The following is a 21,830-nucleotide window of genomic DNA, read 5'->3' as shown; positions in this document are numbered from 1 at the left end:
TATAACACATTAATAAGGCATACTGGGGTTAATATGGCTACTTCTTTCTAATACCCTTACAGCTGAAGTGGGGGTACTCACCTTGTGTGACTGCGCATTAAACAAAGGCCCAGAGACCACTGCAATCAGTTAAAAACCCATGTCCTAGTACATATTTAGCATATTCTATTCATCTCTCATAATATACTGGCAGCAGGCATAGTCTGCTTATCTCAGGGATGTGAATCATTCACAGGCAAAAGCACAGATGGGATCAGGTTAGATATTCACATTTTATTGTGATGCGTCTTGCAGAGGTCATAGCCTATGGTATGCACAATGAGCCTGAGAGGCTCAGTGCATTAAGGACTGCACTTCATCTCTTTCATCTTACTTTTATTGTCTGAGTTTCCAGGCTTAAATTGTTCTGCACTTGCAGTTATTCTAAATTTCCACTGCCTACTGCCTTTGTTTTACTTAGAGCACTTCTATTGCACTGATGCAGACATGCAGAGACACAGAAAATGTGCCCATAATTCCATATGCATATATCCAAGACACTTGCATGCCCAAGCAGTCATGCTGACAGCCTGACAACTGCATTCCCTTGGTTATAACCAGAGCACACCAGAGCAGCATCATGCTCTCAACTCCTCTGAGAAGATGAATGAGTCTTCTGGCCTCCTGAGCCATCTCTCCCAGATGGTTGACTCATCAAACTTGGGCCAGTAGTATCACAAATGAGACTCCTTAGGTAGCACCACTGGTCTTGCTCCTCACTGTGCTTCATGCTTCTGGAGGACAGCTCAGGATCTTAGGAGTGGAGAATGCCTCTCACATCTACCCCGATTGGTTGAAAACCCTCTTGTTTGGTTCATCATGTTGGTGGTGTAAATGCTATATTCAGACATAACTCACTCAGCTAGTGTGATGCAGAACCACTGTGGGGCAATAAGAGTACCTCCTGGTAACCCTGGGTGAGCCAGTGCATTAAGAGCACCTGTTGATTGTCCTGCATGACCCAGTTCAGCAGGAGTATCACCTGGTAACCTTATAGGATCTGGAGCAGAAAGAGTACCTATTGATCATCCTGCGTGATCAGTTGAACAGGACAAACAAAGCACCTCTGTGACCCTGTTTAAGTGTAGCTTGGATGACTAGATGGGAAACTGTAAATTCCTGCAGGGGATTTCACCTTTGACCCTCCAAGATATGGACAGTTGTTGCTAACTAACACCTCAGGTTTAGGCAAGATGCTTTATACTGTGTTTCTCTAGTATTATATTGGGTACACATGGCTAGGCTTATAAAGACCTTTGGGTCAATAGCCCAGCAACCATCTGTGAACCTAAGAGTTTCTCCTGGTAATCCTGTAGGCTCTAGTGCAGTAAGAGCACATCTTGATCATCCTGTGTGATCCAATCAGCAGGAGTATCTCCTGGTAACCATGTAGGATCTGGTGCAGTATGAGCACTTCTCGGTAACCCTGGGTGAGCCATTGAAGTAAGAGTACCTCCTAATAAACCTGACTGATGTAGAGTAGAAGGAGCACCTTGTGCTAACCCCTGCCGGTAACCCTGTGTGATCTGGTGCTCAGGTCATGCCTCCTGGTAATCCTGTGTGATCTTGTGCTGAGGTCATGCCTACTGGTAACACTGTATGATCTGAGATTAAACCCTCAATCCATGACTGATACCTTGCATTCTGGTAGTTCAGCTATACTTCACAGGTGGTACTATGTGGTTTTATGCTGTGACTGTGTCTGATGGAGGATACTATTTATTTATTTAGATACTTGCTTTTCTTGCTAAAGTTAATCCCACTAAACCCATGGCCTAATTCCAAGATAAACCAGAGGTGGTATCCATAATGATTAAGGGTAGTTTGGCCAGGACACCAGGAAATTTCTCCAGCTGCTTCTTCCCGGGGTGCCAGAAAGTAGGACTTCTTCACAGAAGGAAACAAAATGATCATCGAGATGATGTAAATGGAGGTAATTGAAGGAGGATGGTTTGATTTTGAATACAGAGGTCTCTATGGAGCAATTAAAGTGGGTGTCTGTTTTTTAGCAGTCCCAGGCTATGAGAGATAGTATGCTTTTGTTAGAAATTTTAGGCCAACATGTACAGGAGAGAGTAGAACAGACTGATTTGTTGACAGATGTTAGCACAATGGAAGGCACATAGGCAGGAGACAAAACAATGTATATTCAGGTATTTGAAGTAATACTTGGTATCAGGAAGGTTTGTTTTTATTAAAGATGTAGATATTGCATAAGCAGGAAATGAATGTACATCCTGAACTGGAGCAATGAAAAAAAACATCTAATACTCATTTAATGTGGAATGGCTGGATAACATAGAGGATTATGACCGAGTCTCCAACCATGACCAAAATATGTGTTTGAGATATGGATGTCAAGAAATTCACCTTGACAGCAGAGCAAATTAGCATCCACGTTGAGAACACATAACAAGTCAGTTATGATAAGAGAAACCTAATCATAATTCTTCACAGTACATGGAGCTTTAGCTGCCCCCTTGTACTACAAGCTACAGGGAAAAATATATATATGAGCACGAAGTGTTTTGCAGTTTTGAAAACTGCAACACACTTTGTGAGGCTACATAGACAAAAGCTGTTTGACATTTCACCTTGCCCCACTTTTTAATATACAGGAGAATGAAGTGTATTACAGCTTTCAAGCACTTCTGACACATGTACATAAACAATAGGTCATGTTTAAAGTTGTTGGTGGTACAATGCTTCTCATATGCAAAGCCCAAATCTAAACCCAAAACAATAGAGTTTAATATCATGAAGTTTCTCCAAACTGGATCTTAGCCTTTTTTACCTTCGACAACTATACCAAATATTGGCTATAACATCCATCCTCATAATGGGCCCAGCATTTTAGAATCCACAATTAAAGAAATCTTAGGATGTAGTAAAATACATCAGGTAGTAATTGCAGATGACTTTAATACTGATCTTATTGAACCAATGAAGTCTTAAGTTAACTGAAGCATATTTGAAAATTCCCTAGCCAAGCAAGTCATTTCACCCACCAAACTTAACTCTACAAGAATAATAATAGTCTGCCTGATTTAATAGTAACTAACATCTCCCATAGACTTAGCAACATAAAATTTCCACAGGAACATCCAACAGACCACTCAATGGCTAAAATGTTAATAAAAACTGCAACATGTTTATTTGGTGAGCGCTTTCATGGTGTCGATATACCACTTCATCAGACTGATGAGGTCTGATGAAGTGGTGTATCTACACCTTGAAAGTCCAGGCATGGAGGCAACCAGGAGGAGCAGGGAGAAAACATGGCTGATTCAGCTTTTGCTGAAAATGGAGTGAAAGTTGCTGAACATGTACTTGAAATGGTAGAATCTCTACCAGAAGTTCTTTCTGATGATGTTGGTGCAGAAAGAAAGAGTGACATTGGAGGCAAAGGAGATTGTAGCTGTAACTGAGATGGATTCAGAGGAAAACATCAGAGGAGATTTTTTGAAGGAGAGACAGTTACCTCTGAAAAATGCATAATTACAGCCACCAATTGAGGGGGTTGTGGGATGAATATTTGGAAGAAATGCGAAACCATAGTGAGCCAGAAAGTGGAGCAGCAATTTCATGGAGTGACATCATGGGAAAAAAAAAGAAGAAGAAAAAGTAGAAGAAGAGACTGTGCCAGAAATAGTTCCAGAGACAAAAACGTATGCATAAACTGTTGGAGAAGGAGCAAAGAAGAAAGAAGAAATAAAAGAAACAAAAACGTATACAGTACGTGTGAGCAGTAAAAAAAGAATAAAGCTTGGACAGGTATGAGATTTGGGACTCTGTCATAACACCTCTGGATGTTAAAGCAAATGAGGTAAGAGCATTTATTTTAATTAATAAAGAGGCTTTTTGTGACTTGATATTTGAGACTGGGTAGGCTGTGGAAAATATTTTGGGTGCATATGAACAAAAGAAAAATGTTTATCCAGGGTCAGAATATGTGGTGCAAGATTTTTACAGACAAACAAAAAAAAAGAATAATGATCCAGTTTAGAACTGAAGCTGAAGCAAAAGAACTGAAAGAAAATGTGCTAAGTATATTTAAAGAAGTAATGGACACTACAAAAATATATTATGAAAGAGAATTATGGACTGGGGGATGGGAATGTGGAGTAATACTAAAAAATGGAAAGTGATAATGTTATTATTAATGTTCATGGTAATAGGGTTTTTTGAACTACAGGGGTCAACCAAAGACTTGTTATTTTTGTGGAAAAAATGATCATTTAATGAATGAATGTGATAAAAAATTATTTATGTGGTAAAAATGGCATAATGCAATACATGTCTTTTTTTAGTGCCACCTTTACCAAGGTCCTTTCCTCCTTTACCATGACCAGACATGATTCTTCAAACTGAATGCTATCAACATATGATTTAAAGTGCAAAAAATGTGTCAATACTGGTCATCCATAGCTAGAATGTGAAATGAATGTGCAAGAAAATGAAAATATAGTTATACAGGACAAAAAGACAAATGTGTTATACAAGAAAATGTACAAAAAGATATAACTGATAAAGAGCTTATGAATGGAGTTCAAGAAAGTAACAAGGAAAAAGAAACAGAGGAGACAAGTGAAGAAGAAGCTGATTGGCACACAGTAAGAAATAAAAAGAATTTGATAGGGAAAAGAGTTAAAGAAAGGAATAGAAAATTCAAAAATATAATGTTCAGAGAATATAAGAAAGGAAAGGGATAAACATTTTATTATACCAACTGTTCTTAAAAGCTGAAAATATTAGCTTTAAATGTGAACAGTATGAAAAATCTTAAGAGGAGAATAGGTATATTACAATGGTATGCTGCAGTAGATGCACATATTATTGTTTTAGAAGATATCAGATTATTAACAGAAGAAGAAAGAACACAAACCTTAAAAACTTTGGAATTGTGCAGTAGTTTTGAACATGAGGAAATAAAGGATGTTTAAAAATATTCATGAATATGTGTAAATATGGACATTATGGTGGCAGGTGATTTTAATTGTAATTTAAGGAAAAATAAAAACAATTGTGATGTTAAAATGGTTAAAGAAATTACGAGAAGTGGAAAGTTAAGTGTATGGGAGAATAACCACTGGACCTAAACAAATAATGAAATTAGTACAGAATTTGATTATTTTTTTAATATCTGATAATTTAAAGGTTATAGAAAAAATAAGTATGCTGGATTTTCAGATCATGTGGTACAGGAAAATGAATAATATATTAGAATATGAAAAGGAATAAACAGAATTAATGAAAAGGAATTAGATTTAGAAGAGAAGAAATAACTCATGGAACTATGGAAAAATCATATGAATATGAGAGAGTTTTATGAGAACTGGACTGTTTGGTGGCTTAATTTTAAAGAAAATATAAAAAAATGTTTTTAGAATGTATAAGGAAGAAAAGAAGAAAAGAAAAAGAAAGATATAAGATATTAAGTCAAGAAACATTTAGAGACTTATTAGAGAAGAAAAATTCCTTTTATGAAAAAGAGATATATATAAAATGAATCAAATTAAAATTAACAACTTGTTATATAAACAAAATTATTGTTTACAAGGAAAGAAAGAAGAGGTAGCACCATATTTGAGTAAAATTATAAAAGAAGGAAAACTAATAAGAGAATTAAAAAAAATAAGGAAGGTAAGCAAATAAGACAGCAAGAAGGAATATATGAAATAATTGGAGAATATGCATTGGAATTATTTGTTAAAAGAGAAGAAAACACAGAAGAAATTTATAAAGGTGAAAAATTTAATAATGAAGATAATGAGTCTTTAGAAGAAAAATATGAAAGAATTGAATGAAATTCTAAAAGATATTAACATTGAATTCTGCAACAGGATTGGATGGAATTGGAGATGGTATGTATAAAGAAATGAAAGAGTGGCAAAAAATAATTTTTATAGAAGTTATGAATGAATGGTTGGAAAATGGAATTAAAGAGAAAGAGATATGTACAGGATTTATAAAATTTATATTTAAAAAAGGAAATAAAAAGCAGATAAAAACTGGAGACCTATAACATTGAATAATACGGAGGGTCTATATTAGATCATCAAAATGGCAGAATTTCGAATGATCTAACATCAAACCCAATATTGCGAACGCTGAAAACAGCGAAGCTGCACAAAACCAAAATCTTTCCTAGGGAAAGAATTTGGTTGGCCGTTGTTGTGGCTTTGCTGTTTTCAGCAATGCGGTGGAAAGTTACGAGTTGGGTTAAGGTAAGTGTGTGATTGTGTGGATGTTCGGGTTAGGGCGCGGGTTGGGTGAGTTAGGGTGAGGGCGCGGGTCAGGAAAGTGTGCGATTGTGACAGAATTTGGGGTTGGGGTGGGTTAATTGAGTTAGGTTAGGGCGCGAGTGAGGTGAGTGCGATAGTGAGAATTTGGGGTTGGGGTGGGTTAACTGAGTTAGGGTTAGGGCGTGGGTGAGGTGAGTGTGCGATAGTGACGGACCTTAGGGTTAGGGTCTGGGTTAAGGTAAGTGGATAGATAGTAGTGTATGTGCAGTGTAGTGTAGGATTAGATGTAACTTTTAAATGTATATATGTGGATTGCTGATTTTTAGTGTGCATGTGGTGTGTGTGTGTTTCTCGGAACAGCAAATATTTTCCCTGGGAAAAAATGTGCTGTTTTGAGGTTTCAATATTGTTAGGGTTCGGGTTTTGCAGTTCGAAGTTACAGCATTCAATAATGAACCTTTTCGATGATCTGATATAGACCCTAATACGAATTATAATTTTTATGGGAATAATAAAAAGGTTACAAAAAATGGATAGAATTTATGACAAAAATGCATTGGGAAGAAAAGGAAAAGGAAGTCAAGATTTATTATGGGTAATAAGAGAAATAACTGATGATATCATAAACAAAAATGTAGAAGCGGAAGTTATGATAGGGGATATAAGTAAAGCCTATGATAATATTCAGTATAATTCATTATGGGGAATTTTGCAGGCATATACTGTAAGTAAAACATATTACACGTAATAAAATCTGTTTATGAAAAAATACATGAAACTAAATGTAAATGACTGGATTGGGGAAGAAATAAAAATAGAATGTGGAATAAAGCAGGGCTGCCCAGCTAATAGTGTAATTTTCTTATTAGTTATGAATGTAATAGTGAAGGAAATTAATAAAATTTCAACTACTGGTGGATACAAAATGATGAAGAAAGTACAACTGCCATTAATGTATAATTATGCAGATGATATGGTATTAAAAATTCAAAGGAAACTTTACTTTCATTTAGGAAACACAAGTGCTACCTAAACAAAATTTTGAGTGTCAGCTCTTTTACAGGTGAAAACAAACACAAAAAGACAGACATGATGGGTATTAAAGAATAAGCAATAACTATAGTACAAAACTAAACATCTAAGTAGCTGTCTCACATGCTTGTACACTATTTATTACATTGGACAACATTGACTACTAGATAATTAACACATGAAAAGAAAAGTACACTATACACAGAGGTGAGATTCGGTGATATTGCATATAAGGAAGTGCCTGGAATTTCACTTAAATGAAAATATATTAATTTTAGTATGCAATAAATAAATTTAATTACTGTATGGAAAAAAAAAGAAAAGAAAAAGAATCTATTATAGTTTTGATACATCCAGATTTATGTCTGCATTAATTAGTCTTATTGCAGTTGGATAAAAACTGTTAATGAATCTGGCGGTCCTGCAGCAGATACTCCGTAACCTTCTACCAGAAACAAGTTTTGTAAACCAACCATATGCTGGATGAGAAGTGTCACTCAGCATTTTGCAGGACCTCTTTTTACATCTCAGTTCAAAGAGCTCCTGTAATCTAGGAAGACTAGTGCCCACAATCTTTTCTGCTGTTCTTATTATTCTTTGCAGCTTCTTCTTTTTAGCCATTGTGCTGTTACCGAACCATACAGTGCAGTTGCTGGTGATAATACTCTCAATGGCTCCTCCATAGAAGGTAATTAGAGCATTCATAGAGAGCTTTGCTTTTCTCATCCTTCTTAGGAAGTGTAGTCGCTGGTGGACTTTTTTAATTAGCTGGCCTGTGTTTGTACTCCAGGAAAGATCCTCTGATATATGTACCCCCAGGAAATGTGTAGTTTGGACTCTCTCCACTTCTTCACCATTGATCTTGAGGGGCATGTGCACGGCAGAGCTGTTTCTGAAATCAGTAATTATTTCTTTTGTTTATTGACGTTCAGGTCCAAATTGTTATTGCACCATTCAGTCAGGGTGTTGACCTCATTCCTTTACCCGCTTTCGTCATCACCACTTATGAGTCCTACCACTGTGGTGTCATCTGCAAATTTAATGATATGGTTGTTGCTAGCTTTTGCACAGCAGTCATGGGTAAGGATTGTGAGCAGTAGAGGACTCAGCACACAGGCCTGGGGTACACTGGTGTTGATTGTCATACTCCCTGAAGTGGTGTTACCAGCACAGGTCCTTTGTGGTCTTTCGGTCAGGAAATCAAGGATCCAGTTGCACAGCCCTTTATTTATGCCAAGGTTGATTAGCTTTTCTGTAAGTTGGATTGGAATCACAGTACTGAATGCTGAGTTGAAATCTGTAAACAACAGCCTGGCATACTTGTTCTTCTCTTCAAGATGTTCCAATGTGAGGTGAAGTGCCACAGAAATGGCATCAGCAGTTGATCTGTTTACCCAGTAGGCAAACTTCAGTTGGTCAAAGGATTGGGGTAGTACTCTAGTCAAATGCCTTTTAACCAGTCTTTCGAAGCATTTCATTACATTTGATGTAAGGGCCACTGGCCTGTAATCATTTAGGCAGGTGGGTTGGCTTTTTTGGGCAGAGGGATTATGTTGGTAACTTTGAAGCATGCTGTTTTTTTTTTCCTGGACAAGCGAGGTATTGAAGATGTCCGTCAGGAGTATGCGCAGTTGGTCTGCACAACCGTTCAGTACTTTATAATATTAATATAATTATAATTATAATACAATATTATTATATTAACTATTAAAAATAAATTATGGATAAAAAAAATTAAATGAAACATTAAGTCTAAATTAAAAAAATGGCTTAAGTATAAATAAACAGAAAAGTAAAGGATTTTGTTTTGAAAGTATGATAGGAAGTATTGAGTTCAATGAAAAATATATTGATGTATTAGGAATAATATTTGGAAGGAATGAATACAGACAATGACAATGGGACAATGTACTCAAAGAAGTAAAGGATATGACTGATTTTTGGAAACCATATAGATTTTAATATAGAAAAAAAGCACACTTGAACACCATGGTAATAGGAAAAATTGCTAATGTTGAGAAGATCTATACGATTCCTATTAGGTATGAAAAGAACTAATGATGATTATATTTTCGTTTATATGGGGCTCTAGACTGAATTGAGTCAGGAGAGGGATTCTATATATGAAAGAAGAGCAAGGAGGCTTGAGTTTAATAAACCCAATAGTACATGCAGCATCTTTAATTTTTTATAAGTTATTAAAAGGAATTATGAAGGAAAATAAAAAACTTGATAGAAATACTATATTATAAATACAAAGAACTGTGGGAAGGAATGGAAGTTAAAATAAGAAGTAACAGCATTGTGAATGAAGAAATGAAAGAGTACCAAAACAAAATTGTGTTATGGAAAATAAAAAAGAATATATGTAAAAAAATAGAATGGAATGGTACTTAAATATTATGAAAGCATTTTATTGCATTGATCCGTGGAAAGATTTTGAAATGGATTAGAAAAAAAGACATAATAATGAGATATAATAACTATTAAAAGATTAAACAATGTAATTATATTTTGGAGATTGTCTATTGAAAATTGCCAGTTAAGGCGAATATGCCATACAAGAAAAAGCAATATAGATTATGTAATAAATGTGGAGAGTTTGAGACTACTGAATATGTGTTTTTGAAATGTGAAAGAGTTAATAATTTGTGGAAATAAATATGTAAACATAATAGGGTGAAAAGTTTGTTAAATGTTGAACAACTAAATATGGACATAATAGAAGTTTTTCATAATGGTGCACAGAAACAGGAAGAAATGAAGAAAATGGACAGAGTAATATTTTATGTTTCGTGAACTATATGGAAGAAGAGACTAAACTAAATCAAATACAATGGAAAATGGACTTTGACAAAGATTCTGGAGAAAGTAATGTTTTGGTTGTGAATAAAAGAGTGGGGGAAGTGTTTAGATTGAAGTTTGTTATGTATGGAGATTTGTAAATAATGGAAATGTGTAAATAATATGTAACGTATATATTAATAAAAAAAACTACTCTGCTGTTGCAAGTAGAATGTTTTCACGATAGCAGACTTTCTGCTTCCATTCTGAGTGCAGTGACAGCTTGGATAAGGAGGGAGAAAAAGAAATGGAGCTGCAAGAGATTTGTTGTGGCATTTCAGTTTCAGAGAAGGCAGTCAAGCCTTCAAATTACATTTTGTTTAAGTCAGATGTCGATAAGAGAGAGGCGAAAACAGGCTATCCTTCCAATTTGAAAATAGGATGCAGTAAGTCAGGAGAGAAGCCATGTAAGCCTTCTTTGTGCAATGTGGTAGTGGAAAGGAAAAAAAATAAGATGGGTGTGTGTTCTTTTTGTGTAGATGAAGCTATGGACTGGAGTGGAAGGCGAGAAAAGGCAGTAGAGCCTTTTACTGATTCTGAGGATTTATTTCAACATTGTTTATTCAGGGAAGAAGAGGAGCCAGCTACCGGATGTATTATTGCAAACCTCCAATTGGGGAGGTTGCAGGATGATATATTAATGGACATATCTAATATCAGTGGGCCAGAGAGTGTGAGAGAAACTTCTTGGGTTGATATTACAGATAATATTCAAATGGAAGATGCACAGAATATTTTGAAGAAGAAATCATATGCAGAAATGGTGAGGGGAACCAAAGAAAAGAAGAAAGAAGATATGAGAAATTCAGGGATAAAGATGAAGAAAAGTGTCACTAAGAATTTCCAATAACGAATTAAAATGACTTCAAACGTAAAAGTCATGGGCAATCAGAATCACCATATAGCTGAAACACCTGATGTTCATGGGGGTCATTTGCATATATCCCATGTGCCTCTGTTACAGGAGGTTTGGGAGGTCACTCATTGGAAGTTCTAGCTTGGCTGGAGGTTTCATTAATTTTTACTGATTGTTTTTTCAGTGTGACCTTCTAACTCTTTGTTTTAATAACAAATAAAAAGGAATGGACAGAAGTTTGGGATAATGCAATCACGCCTTTAGGTACAAAGGCATCTGAGGTAAGAGCTTTATTTTCATTAATAAAGAAGCTTTCTGTGACATTATATTTGAAACTAGTTATATAATAGAAGCAAGGAATATGTATATAAAATGGATAAGAAAATGTTTATAGTAATATGGACTATTTGGAATAAGAAGGAAATAGGATTTGACAGCAATGCTAGGAAAAATAAGATTTTGGCATTGGAAAATGGAGTGGGGGGGTCACAAATTTAATTAGAGTATTGGAATTCTGTAGAAATGAAAGACAGAAATGGGTGTATTGAATAACATGATGTGTATAATATTGTAAATGATGAAACATTTTAAATATTGTAAATACTATGGAAATACTGTATATGTATTTAAAATAAAGGACCCCTACTCTTTTCAACAGGTACCATGGGAACGTTTACATCCATCTGAGTTAGCACCAACTCAAGCAGATGGAGCCTCGGTTTGATATCTCATGAGAGGGACAGATTAGAAGAAAAGTACTGTCAGATTACACATATTCCAAATCAGTTGACTGTGTTAAGTAACACACATTTGAGCAGGTATGCAGAGCAACTTAGTAAATGATTGGTAGCATTAGGAAACCGATCATTATGAAATGTACTGCATATGAATTGTTTGCATGTAATGTGGATGGGGGGGGGCTGGTGCATAAGAAAGTATACAGTAGATAGGTAGAGTCATAGCAATGTATAAAGGAAAGGGAAGTAGGGGGTGCAAGGATAATGTGCTAGTAATATAACCTGCACCAAGGAATTGATTTTGTTCTAGCTTTCTTTTGATTACTGGGTTTGTTTTTAGTCAAAAAAACCCTTTTCAACAGAGGCCTGGGGAGAAAATCTCCAATATATTACAGCCATTTTTAAACAGATATTGAGTAATATACAGTAAGGTGTTCTCCGGTTTGAGTCTCAACTGGGGTGCCTTCTGTGTGGAGTTGACAAGTCTTCCTTGTGTTCGTATGGGTTTTCTGCTAGTGCTCCAGTTTCCTACCATACTCCAAAGACATGCATTAGTTGAACCGGGCATTCTAAATTGGCTGTAGGTGTGAGTGCACGTGCATGTGGGAGGTATGAAAGAGCAACCACTTCAGGACTAGCCATCTAGCAGAGTGAACCTTTGTTGCAGATGACTGTCACTGTTGAAGTGACTCCCTGACCTAATATGCAAAAATGTGAAAAAGGGTTGCGGATGGATGGGTGGACGGATTCAATAATATACATGAACTGACAATTGAATAATATAGCAATAATCGACAATGTTGGTGTGGTATATTGAAGACTTACCCACAGTTGGTGTGGTTTAATCACAAGGGCAAAACCAGAGTGATTAAATAAAGCCAACCATGGATATCTTCAATATACCACACTATGGAATTGGTTATTGCTATTATACAATGACATTATTTAACTCATTCACACCAATGGAGCTCAGGAAGTTTGCACTGTAAATTCCAATGGGCGGAGCCTACACCTTATGATAGAATCAAATTATGTCCTCAAATTTCAAACAATTGTTCATATCTCTGGAACCATAAGGATTATGAAAGAAGTATAAATGGCAAAGTCTTCAGCACAAACAATTTTTATAGTGGCATTATTCTTTAGGTTCTTAGGTCTTAAACCAATTTTTATAAGTCACAGTAAACACAGTAACTATTACATTTGCAATATTTTGTAAACAACTTACAATAGCTGAGCAGCCCCTCAAGAAAGACACATACTGTCAACAGCATTTTATTCATGTAAATGAAAGCTTTCATATGAGGCTAAGGAGTTCTGTCTGTATTACTTGGTTATTGAAATATTTAGAAAAAATGAGAAAATTATATCTATATAAAGTAATATCATAAAAACAACAGTCAGTATCTATTTACCTGAACTACACAGAGGTCAGATATTAATGCAGTTAAGTTTACTGTTGTGTAAGCTTTAAGATGAAATCTTTTAAAACCTAGTACATAGCAAGGTTTTGGAATTATTGATGCAAATATGAGCAAGCAATATTTGACACCTAGAGGCATCAGTAGGAGTTAACTGCAGATGCTCCTGGGGCGTCGTTCGGATGTAACGAGTTGTTTTTCTTAAATAATGTCTTTGTATAATGGTGCCGTGATGTTCTTTCACTTCTGCTGCATATCCTGTTGCTTTTTTTTAATGTACTGCACATGCGTATGGGACTTGTGTTCCCACGCTTACCCAGTACATCAGTGCTTTGGAAGGGAAGCAACAGAGAAAGGAAGGTTTCCATTGCTCCCTTTTTTTCTTAACAAAAAAAAATGTTTAGACACTTTAGGGGTAGGAGAGAGACAGAATGGAGGAAATACAAGGAAAATAATTTCTTTAGTTTTGAATAATGTACCTGATTTTCTTAGTATTTTCTCTGCCCTGTCTCTCTCGTATATCTGGACTGTCCAGATTTCTAATTTTATGTATTTATTTTTGTTTAAAAAAATTTAAAAGTTACAGTATATACCAGTGGAAAAAAGTCCAGGTGAGCGGACCTTTTTGCATTGGTATATGCTCGGATTTGCAATGGGCACACTGGTTGGGCTGATCAATCAGTGTACTACTTTTTGAATGCTAATGGCCAGTTACTGTATAATATACATTAACAGTTACACAAGCATTTGCTAATTATGCTAGGAAAACTATTCAAGTATTAGTGAATACAAATTGTAGGGCATATGATTTTGAATTAATAGAAATGGTTTGATGATATATCAAGCTGAAGATAACAGTGGCATTTATCCTGGAGATGTACAGGAGAAGATCCATTGACTTCACATGTGAAGTTTTACTTGTGTGTTTAATGAGTTTGCTTTCTGAATGGATTTCAGTGGTAGTGGGATGTGGTTCCATAATTTATTTAGATACACTATTTGAATACAGATAGTCACCTGCAGTATTAGATGATTTGGTTGTAGTGATGAGTGATGTTTCTTAAGATTATAAAATTCGATTGGAAAGGTAGTGTTGTATTAAGTTATTAAGGGCTGGATATTTTTTCAGGCTTATAGAGATATCTGTGTATTGTAGTTAGCTGAGAAATAGCTAGGTTTTGTGTTTTTTCTAACCAGTTTAATTCTTTGAGGCCAGTGGTGCATTGTATTGTTATAGTTTACTGCAAATGTGGCTATTTTATTATTATTTGGACAGCTGTGATACTTGAAGGTTAGTGAAGTTTGGGGCAGCATAGAGGTGAGAAGGCACGAGGAAAGTAAAGGCTATAAGACTTCTGTCTATGTCAGTCAGGCAGGTTTTTGCTCTCTATAATGTATCTTGTTTATGATTTTTTTAACCACATGTGATACATAGTGGTTGAGTTTCACCTGGTCATCTATGATGACAACAAGTAATTTTGGTGTGGTTTACATGTTATTATGATGTTAGCATAGACAATAGTGAATAGAGTTTTGGGGTGAAGAGCAGTAATTTAGTATTTTCATCATATTGATCAGTGCTGCAGTAACATTAGCTATATGGGTTATATCCTGCAAAGGATATAACAGCTAGCCAGCTTCCAAAGCTTCAGGGCATTTTCTACACACACAAACCATCAGTCAGCTCAAGTTGAGCCGACTATAAAATACATTTTTGGGTGCCAAGCCCATCAGAGCTTTCCTACTGCCAGAGTATGTTCCTATGAGGCTTTCAAGGATCGACAGTCAGCTTGTGCTGTTTATTTGTCGGGTGGATAAGTTATGTTTGGGGGAAAAAACTTCCACTGTAAATATTTGTTTATTTTATAACAATTTCCTGTACAGGAAAGTTATTTTAAAGCTAGCAGTTTGTGTTTTAATGGATTGTCAGGAGACTGACTTGTACTTTTAAATGAGAGAGCTATTTTTTCCTGTCAGTTTAAAAGTTGTTAAAAGTAATTAAAAAACATTATTTTCTGACTAGAAATTTGGTTTATTTTACTTTTTGGTGCTTTAAAGTACATTTTACTGGATTTTATTCCATGAAAAGGGGGACTTAGACTTTACGTTTTACCAGATATTGCTGCTTGTTTTCCATGGGAAAGAGGCACTGATTTTAACTTGACCATGGAACAAACTATCAGTCCCATGGTCTGTCCTTCTTCCAGCCAGAAAAAGAAAAAGTTAAGCAAACAGCCTTTGCCATGACCACAGGCTAACTATTTGCCTTAGCCACAGGTGGGTGACTCTGCTGCTGCCATTAGTTGTACCTCAGGCCGCTAATATCTTACACTGGATCCCTCTGCTTTAGCTCTTACAGCCACTATGGATGGGGGGGGGTAGTCATGTCCACTGCAGTTGTGGTCCCCTCAGTGGGCAAGGGAGAGACATTCTTCTTTGTATTGTGAGAGGGAACATGGAAGGCTTCCCTATTTTTTTAAAATGTTGTGCCTAACCCCTTGGAAGCTACTGCTACCATTAACAACACTGTTGGTCCCATATTTCCCTGTCAAAAAGAAACAGAAAACTGAACATGTATCTACTCCTCCTCAAATTTCCTTAGATAAGAGTAGTTTTTTTGGGTCCGACTCAAGGTTTAATTCAGGCTATTGATAATTCTTATAAAGTAGTTTCTGGTAAAAGAGAAAGGGATGCCCTTTTTCCTGAAGAGATTCAAGACTCTGAATTTAGACAGGAAGATGCAGGGACATATACAGGGTTTTCTTCTCAGATTTCTGATTCAGCCTTAGAGGAGAGCTCAGTGTCTGAACCTCCTTATGGGTGCTCTCTTTTTCTGAGATTATTTCTGGAATGTGCCAGTGTTTTCACAGGATCATAGGATCATAGGAAGTTACTAGGCTACTGGCCCTGAGGCCCTTATAAGCCTAGACAAAACCTGTATGCCCATGTTCCCAATGTCAGCACTTGTTGCCTCTGTCAGGCAGGGACACAGGTGGGATCCTGAGGGTAAATTTTCTGTTTCCCATCCAGTCATTCAGGATACACTTAAACAGGGACAGAGAGGTACTCTGTTTAACATGAAGAGGGAGCTTATTCCACAGATGGGGGAGCCTCTGGGACACAAATCTGTCCCACCAGCAAGTTCTATTTATGTCACAGGCCAGGTTGAGAGCCCTAATGCGACTTGCATGCGTGGTGTTTGATTTGTGGATATACAGCATTTCCAATAAGGTGGGGTCAGAGATAGCTTTATATGCCAAACAAAGATCACCTCTGAGTAGTCTGTATGAGACAGAGTAGAGTGACAGAGACTTTAGCCTATCCACATAGGATAGGTGTTTGAGATGCTGGATTCTTCTAATGTGGAACCTCTGCGGTCTCCCCAACTGCTGAATGTGCTTAGTGAGGTACCTACTGAAGAGGGTGTTATACTCGATTATTGGCCTGATAAGGGAAGAGTACAGTGAGGTTATGACCTCTTTTTTCCTGGATGCAATGCCCCTACATATGAAATGGGCCATATAGTATGCCTTAAGTACTACTGAGGTTACATGATGGTCAAATGTTAAATTGCTATCAACCTTGGTGCCCAGATCCCTCACTACTGATTGCGTGCTTAGGGTGTTGTTGATGTGGTAATTTGTGGGAACATCATTCTTTCTCTGAAGGGGATAATGATGCACTTTTTGGCACTGAGTTTGAGACTATGTTTTTGTCAGCAATTATTTGTTTGGGTGAGATCCTGTTGGAGAATTTCCACATCATTGAGTTAATGACAGTCCCCAGTTTGCAGTCATCTGCAAACTTGGTCAGCCACAGACCTTTGGTTTTTGCCTGCACATTGGAGGAGTAGATTCCAAAAAGTAGAGGCCCCAAAACCAGTCCCTTAGGTACACTGCTAGTGATGGGTCTATTATTTGAGGTAGATTCCCCTATTTTGACTGTGTGGGTTCTGTTAGTGAGCCAGTTGCCTACCCAGCTAATGATGTATGGGTGTATGCCTAGCTGGGTGAGTTTATCTATGATGCCTGAGTGGGGAATGATGTCAAAACCCTTGGCCAAGTCATGGTAGGCAGTATGCACCTCTTTTCCCTCATCCAGGGCCTAGGTGACTGTCTTGAATAAGTCCACCAAGTTTAGCAGGCATGATCTTCCTTTGACGAACCCATACTGAGTAGGTTCAAGTGCTTGGAGACTGCCAATATCCTTGTTTATGAGGTCCATGATTATGCATTCAGTGGGAGAACACTGAGCTTTCTCAGTCCCTTAGAAAATACTATGAGCTGTTACAGAAGGAATTTCCAGAACCTTCACCCATTTCTCCATTTCTGTCAGCTTTGGAGGATGTGTGTATTACTGCCTACCATTTTCTTGATGTTCAGCCAGCTGTCCCTAAAAAGGCAGATAATATGTATAAAGTTCCTTAGTCTTTTAAGTTTTAATATGCTATTCGCAAACCTGAACCAGCAGTTATAGCTTTAGTTAATCCTACTGCTGCTAAACATTTTGTTAATTCAAATCCTACTTTTTCTGATAAAGATAGGAAGATTATTGATAAGTATGAGGAAAAAAAGAGTGTATGCTTTTGCAACTTTGATTTTCAGAATTTTGAATTGCCAGGTTTATATGTTAAAGTTGGTTCTGACTAATTGCAAAATTATGAGAAATGTTTTGTCTGCTGTTTCTTCTTGTGATGAAAAGTCTGTTTTAAATAATTTAGGTACTTATATTGCATCATGTTTACTGTGTGTGTATGACTCGGTTAATAATGGCCACTGATATAGTTTTGAGGAGGTTTGCCTGACTGTGTTTTCAGAACATTTCTGATGATGTTAATATAAGATTTTAAATTCTTTTTTGGATACTGGTTAGTTTTTGGCCCCGCTGTTGCAGAGTTGATGAAAAAGTGTGATGAAAGAGGTAATTTGATACAGGGAATATTTAAAAATTTTCAAACATCCTTTTCCAAATATGTTAAGGGAATCTCTAATCCCTCATCCAATTTTTTCCAAAAACAAAATAAACAGTCTCAACCAAATACAGATAAACAGACATTTAAGAAGAAATTGCAAGGGTGTTCCAAAAAGAATTCTTGAACCTCCCAAAACCAAGGATAGTCTAACAAGTCAGAATGACTATTTAGAGGATCTTGTCCGCCTTCCCACCCTGGCAGCCCCATTCCCTTTCCAGACAGTCTGAATCTCTACATTTCTCTTTGGCAACAGATAGTTTCAGACAAATGAGTTCTGAAGATCATTAATCAAGATTACAGGTGTCAGGAGGTTATCCTTCATCCTCCAGTCCAGACTCTCTTATTTCTATCTGTCCTTCATCACATGCTGTCCCCAAGGTGTGACAGAACCAGTTCCTCCTTTACAACTGGGGAGTTTTTTTAATAAAGTTTTTAGTGCCAAAGAAAGAAATTGCTTGGAGACCAGTTCTGGATTTTTCTTTCCTTCTTTATTATACCTGTTTATGATAGTGCCCAAATTCAAAATGATTCATTTTCAGGAGAGATAATAGTGCAGGGTTTGTGGTACACCAAGAACAGATACAAGCACGCAAATGTAAAAGAGATGCTTACACTGATCAAAGCACTCGACTCACTGAATAATCTTTGGTCCCCCTTAAAGTTGTTACAGATAATACCACAGTCATGTGGTACATCAGCAGGCAAGGAGGAACCAGGTCATACCCCCTTCGCAGGCTAACCATATTTGCTTGGGATATAGCTTCACAGCACAATGTCAGACAAGCTGAGTAGGACAAAGGCAGACATTCATGAATGGAAACTAGATCTGGTGGGTCTTCCATGATTTGATTCATCTGTGGGGAGTTCCTCAAATAAACCTGTTTGCCTCCTCTGTGAACCATCAGCTGGCAAGATTCTGCTCCAGGATTCCATGCAAGAAGACATGGAAGACAGGTACCTTTTTCTTTCCTTGGAAAGAAGTGTTCCTGCATACTTTTCCACTGATATCCAGTGTACTGCTGGAGATTCAGAGGGACTTCCCCAAGATCATTGTGGTAACTTCCTTCAGGTCCAAACAATTGTAGTTCTCCCTTCTTTTGGAAATGGCTATGGGCAATTATCACAAGCTCCCTCTGAAACTGGATCTACTTATACAAGAACAGGGATGTTTGATACATCCAGAGTCCACCCAACTTCGGATGACTACCGGAATGTTGTTCTTTATTCCCTATAGGCACCTGTTTACTGAGGATGTGCAGCAGGTGCTAATGGAGGCAGGAAAGCCTGCTACTAGAAAATCATATATTAGTAAATGGAAAAAGTTTTCTAGTTGGTGCCAACAACATAATCAGTACCCATTCAGGGCAAGTTTGTCTCTGGTTTTACAATATTTGTGTGAGTTATTACCTATGGTCTTTCTTACACCTCCATCAAGGTTCATTTACTGGCCATTTTAGCATGTCTGCCCATGGATCTTCTCCTTTCAGTGCATTCTCATGTCAAAATGTTTTTGAAAGGGGTATTGCATAAGAGGCCTCTAAGAAAACTGGTGACTCCTTTGGTTCATAATTTTGAGTTTGAGAAGCTAAAACTTACTCTATTTGAACCAACTAACCTAGCTGACTTGAGGTTCTTAACATGGAAAACAGTTTTACCAATTACTCTGACCTCTGCAAGAAGGGTATCTGAGTTGCAAGTTCTTATGGTGAGTCAACCCTGTCTCATTTTTCGCAGAGACAGGGTTTTTTTGAGAACTTATCCTTCTTTTATGCCTAAAGTGGTATCCAAGTTTTTTGTGCCAAACTGTTTATCTCTTCATTTTCTTTCCTGAACTTAAAAATGAGGGAGAAAGGATACTCCAGGCTTTGGATGCCCACAAACAACCCGGGTGCTATCTTGACAGAACTAAATCTTTCAGATCCTTGGATCAAGTATTCATTTCACGTGAAGGTAAGAAGATGGGACAACCTGTGTCTAAACATACTATTTCCAAATGGTTGTCTATGGCAATAGACCTTTTGTTACATTCACCACAACAAAACTATTACAGTTGGGGTGAAGGCCCACTCTACCAGGGGCTTGGCTTCATCTATGGCTTTTTGGAATGGGTTGGATTCTAGAAGTATTCTAGAAGCTGCAACTTGGTCTTCTGTACATACTTTACAAAGCAGTACAATCTTGATTCTTTCTTTAAGTCTAGTTCAGACATTGCTAGGATCATTCTCCAGGGGCTCCTAGACTCTTCTCTTTCCACCTCCCAAATATAGAAAGCTAGAATAAGGGTAATCCACCCATATAGCTAAGGCTACTATAGCAGTAATCAGTATGAAGAATGTAGTACAACTGTGTAAGTAAACTTAACATAGCAGTAGATGTTTGAATGATCACTGCTGCAGTAGCCACTCCCTCGCTCCATTCCCCTTGTTTTTTGATGTATTGTTAATGCCAGGGTGTGGACATTTATTTCTTTTTTTTATTCCTAGCATTTCCCTTTCAGGTCTCAGCCTCTGTCTCTCTATTGGCATGAAAGCTGTGAAGAGCTTGGCACCCAAACCTCTCTTTTTACTCAGCACAGCTCAAGCTGACTGATGACTTGAGTGCATGGAAGGTGCCCTGAAGCTCTGGAAGCTGGCCAGCTGTTGTATCCTAGGGTTTAGAAGTGGTGATTTAGTTAGCCATGTTTCAGTTGATATGAAAGATTGTTGCTTAAGGTCTTTGAGTTTAGAGAGAGATTTGGCAGAGCAGATTAAGGTCCAGTCATCAGAGTATGAACTAGGGTAGTAGTTCTTGTAGCAGAGTAGAGATTATTGATTATGCTGAAAAGTATAAGGCCTAGTATAGATCCTTGTAAGACACAAATACTTATTAGCAGGAAGGTGGAGAAATAATTTTTTCGATTTCACTGCTTGTACTGTTTTTGAAAGGTAGCTGTGGAACCATTGCAGTGAAGTGTTGGGGAGCCCTAAGGATGAGAGTTTATGTAAGCATTTCTGTTGGAAGACAGTATGAAAAGCTTGTGATAAGTCTGTGAAGATTGTGAAGACTAGACTTCTGGAGCTTCTGTGGGTGTTGACAGTATTAATAAAATTCAGCAAAGCAATAGTTGTGCTGTGATGAGGATGGAAGCCATGTTGACTTGAAGACAGAAGCTGATTATCTATTAGATAGTTGAGGAGCTCCATATGACTACATTTGGTTTACCATCAAAATGTCGTAAACCAGTTACGCGACCACTCTTCCAAGGTGTCGTAACATTGATTTTTAAAATGACGCATCCACTAGAGTGAACGCTAGAGTGCATTTGCTCTTGTGTATTCATCATTTTGAATGGAGATTGCACTATAGCGGGGATCCAGAAATTTACCCTTTCATTCACTGTAGTGCGATCTTGGAGTTAGTATATATAAGTAGCTGAGTGTATGGGAGGCACAGCCCCCACATGGCAGGGGCTTGCCCCCCCTGCGAAACATTCATAGCACATAACCGGAAGTCTAGGTAATTTCAGTAAAGTCGACATTCCTAAGTTGTCGACTTTCCTTAATTCCTAGTTTCATTTATGTGATCGTTCGGTTATGTGATCATTCGGCAGTTACATTTTATGACATTTTGGGTCAGGGAAGTGAACATTCGCACAAGTGAGTTGTGAGATTGTGATAGTCAACCCTACATTTTTATGATATCTTT

At 37.2% G+C, this 21,830-nt stretch overlaps 1 protein-coding gene across 2 annotated transcripts in view; it reads right to left on the bottom strand.

The window, feature by feature from the left end:
• IGFN1 (immunoglobulin like and fibronectin type III domain containing 1) overlaps nucleotides 1-21,830 on the bottom strand; it is an 877,552-nt gene that overhangs the window by 260,461 nt on the left and 595,261 nt on the right. The window lies entirely within an intron of this gene.

The sequence above is a fragment of the Protopterus annectens genome, chromosome 7.part0, assembly GCF_019279795.1.
Source record: "Protopterus annectens isolate FY-2018-M chromosome 7.part0, PAN1.0, whole genome shotgun sequence".
Classification (NCBI taxonomy): domain Eukaryota; kingdom Metazoa; phylum Chordata; order Ceratodontiformes; family Protopteridae; genus Protopterus; species Protopterus annectens.
This window is presented reverse-complemented; position numbering and strand designations above follow the sequence as displayed.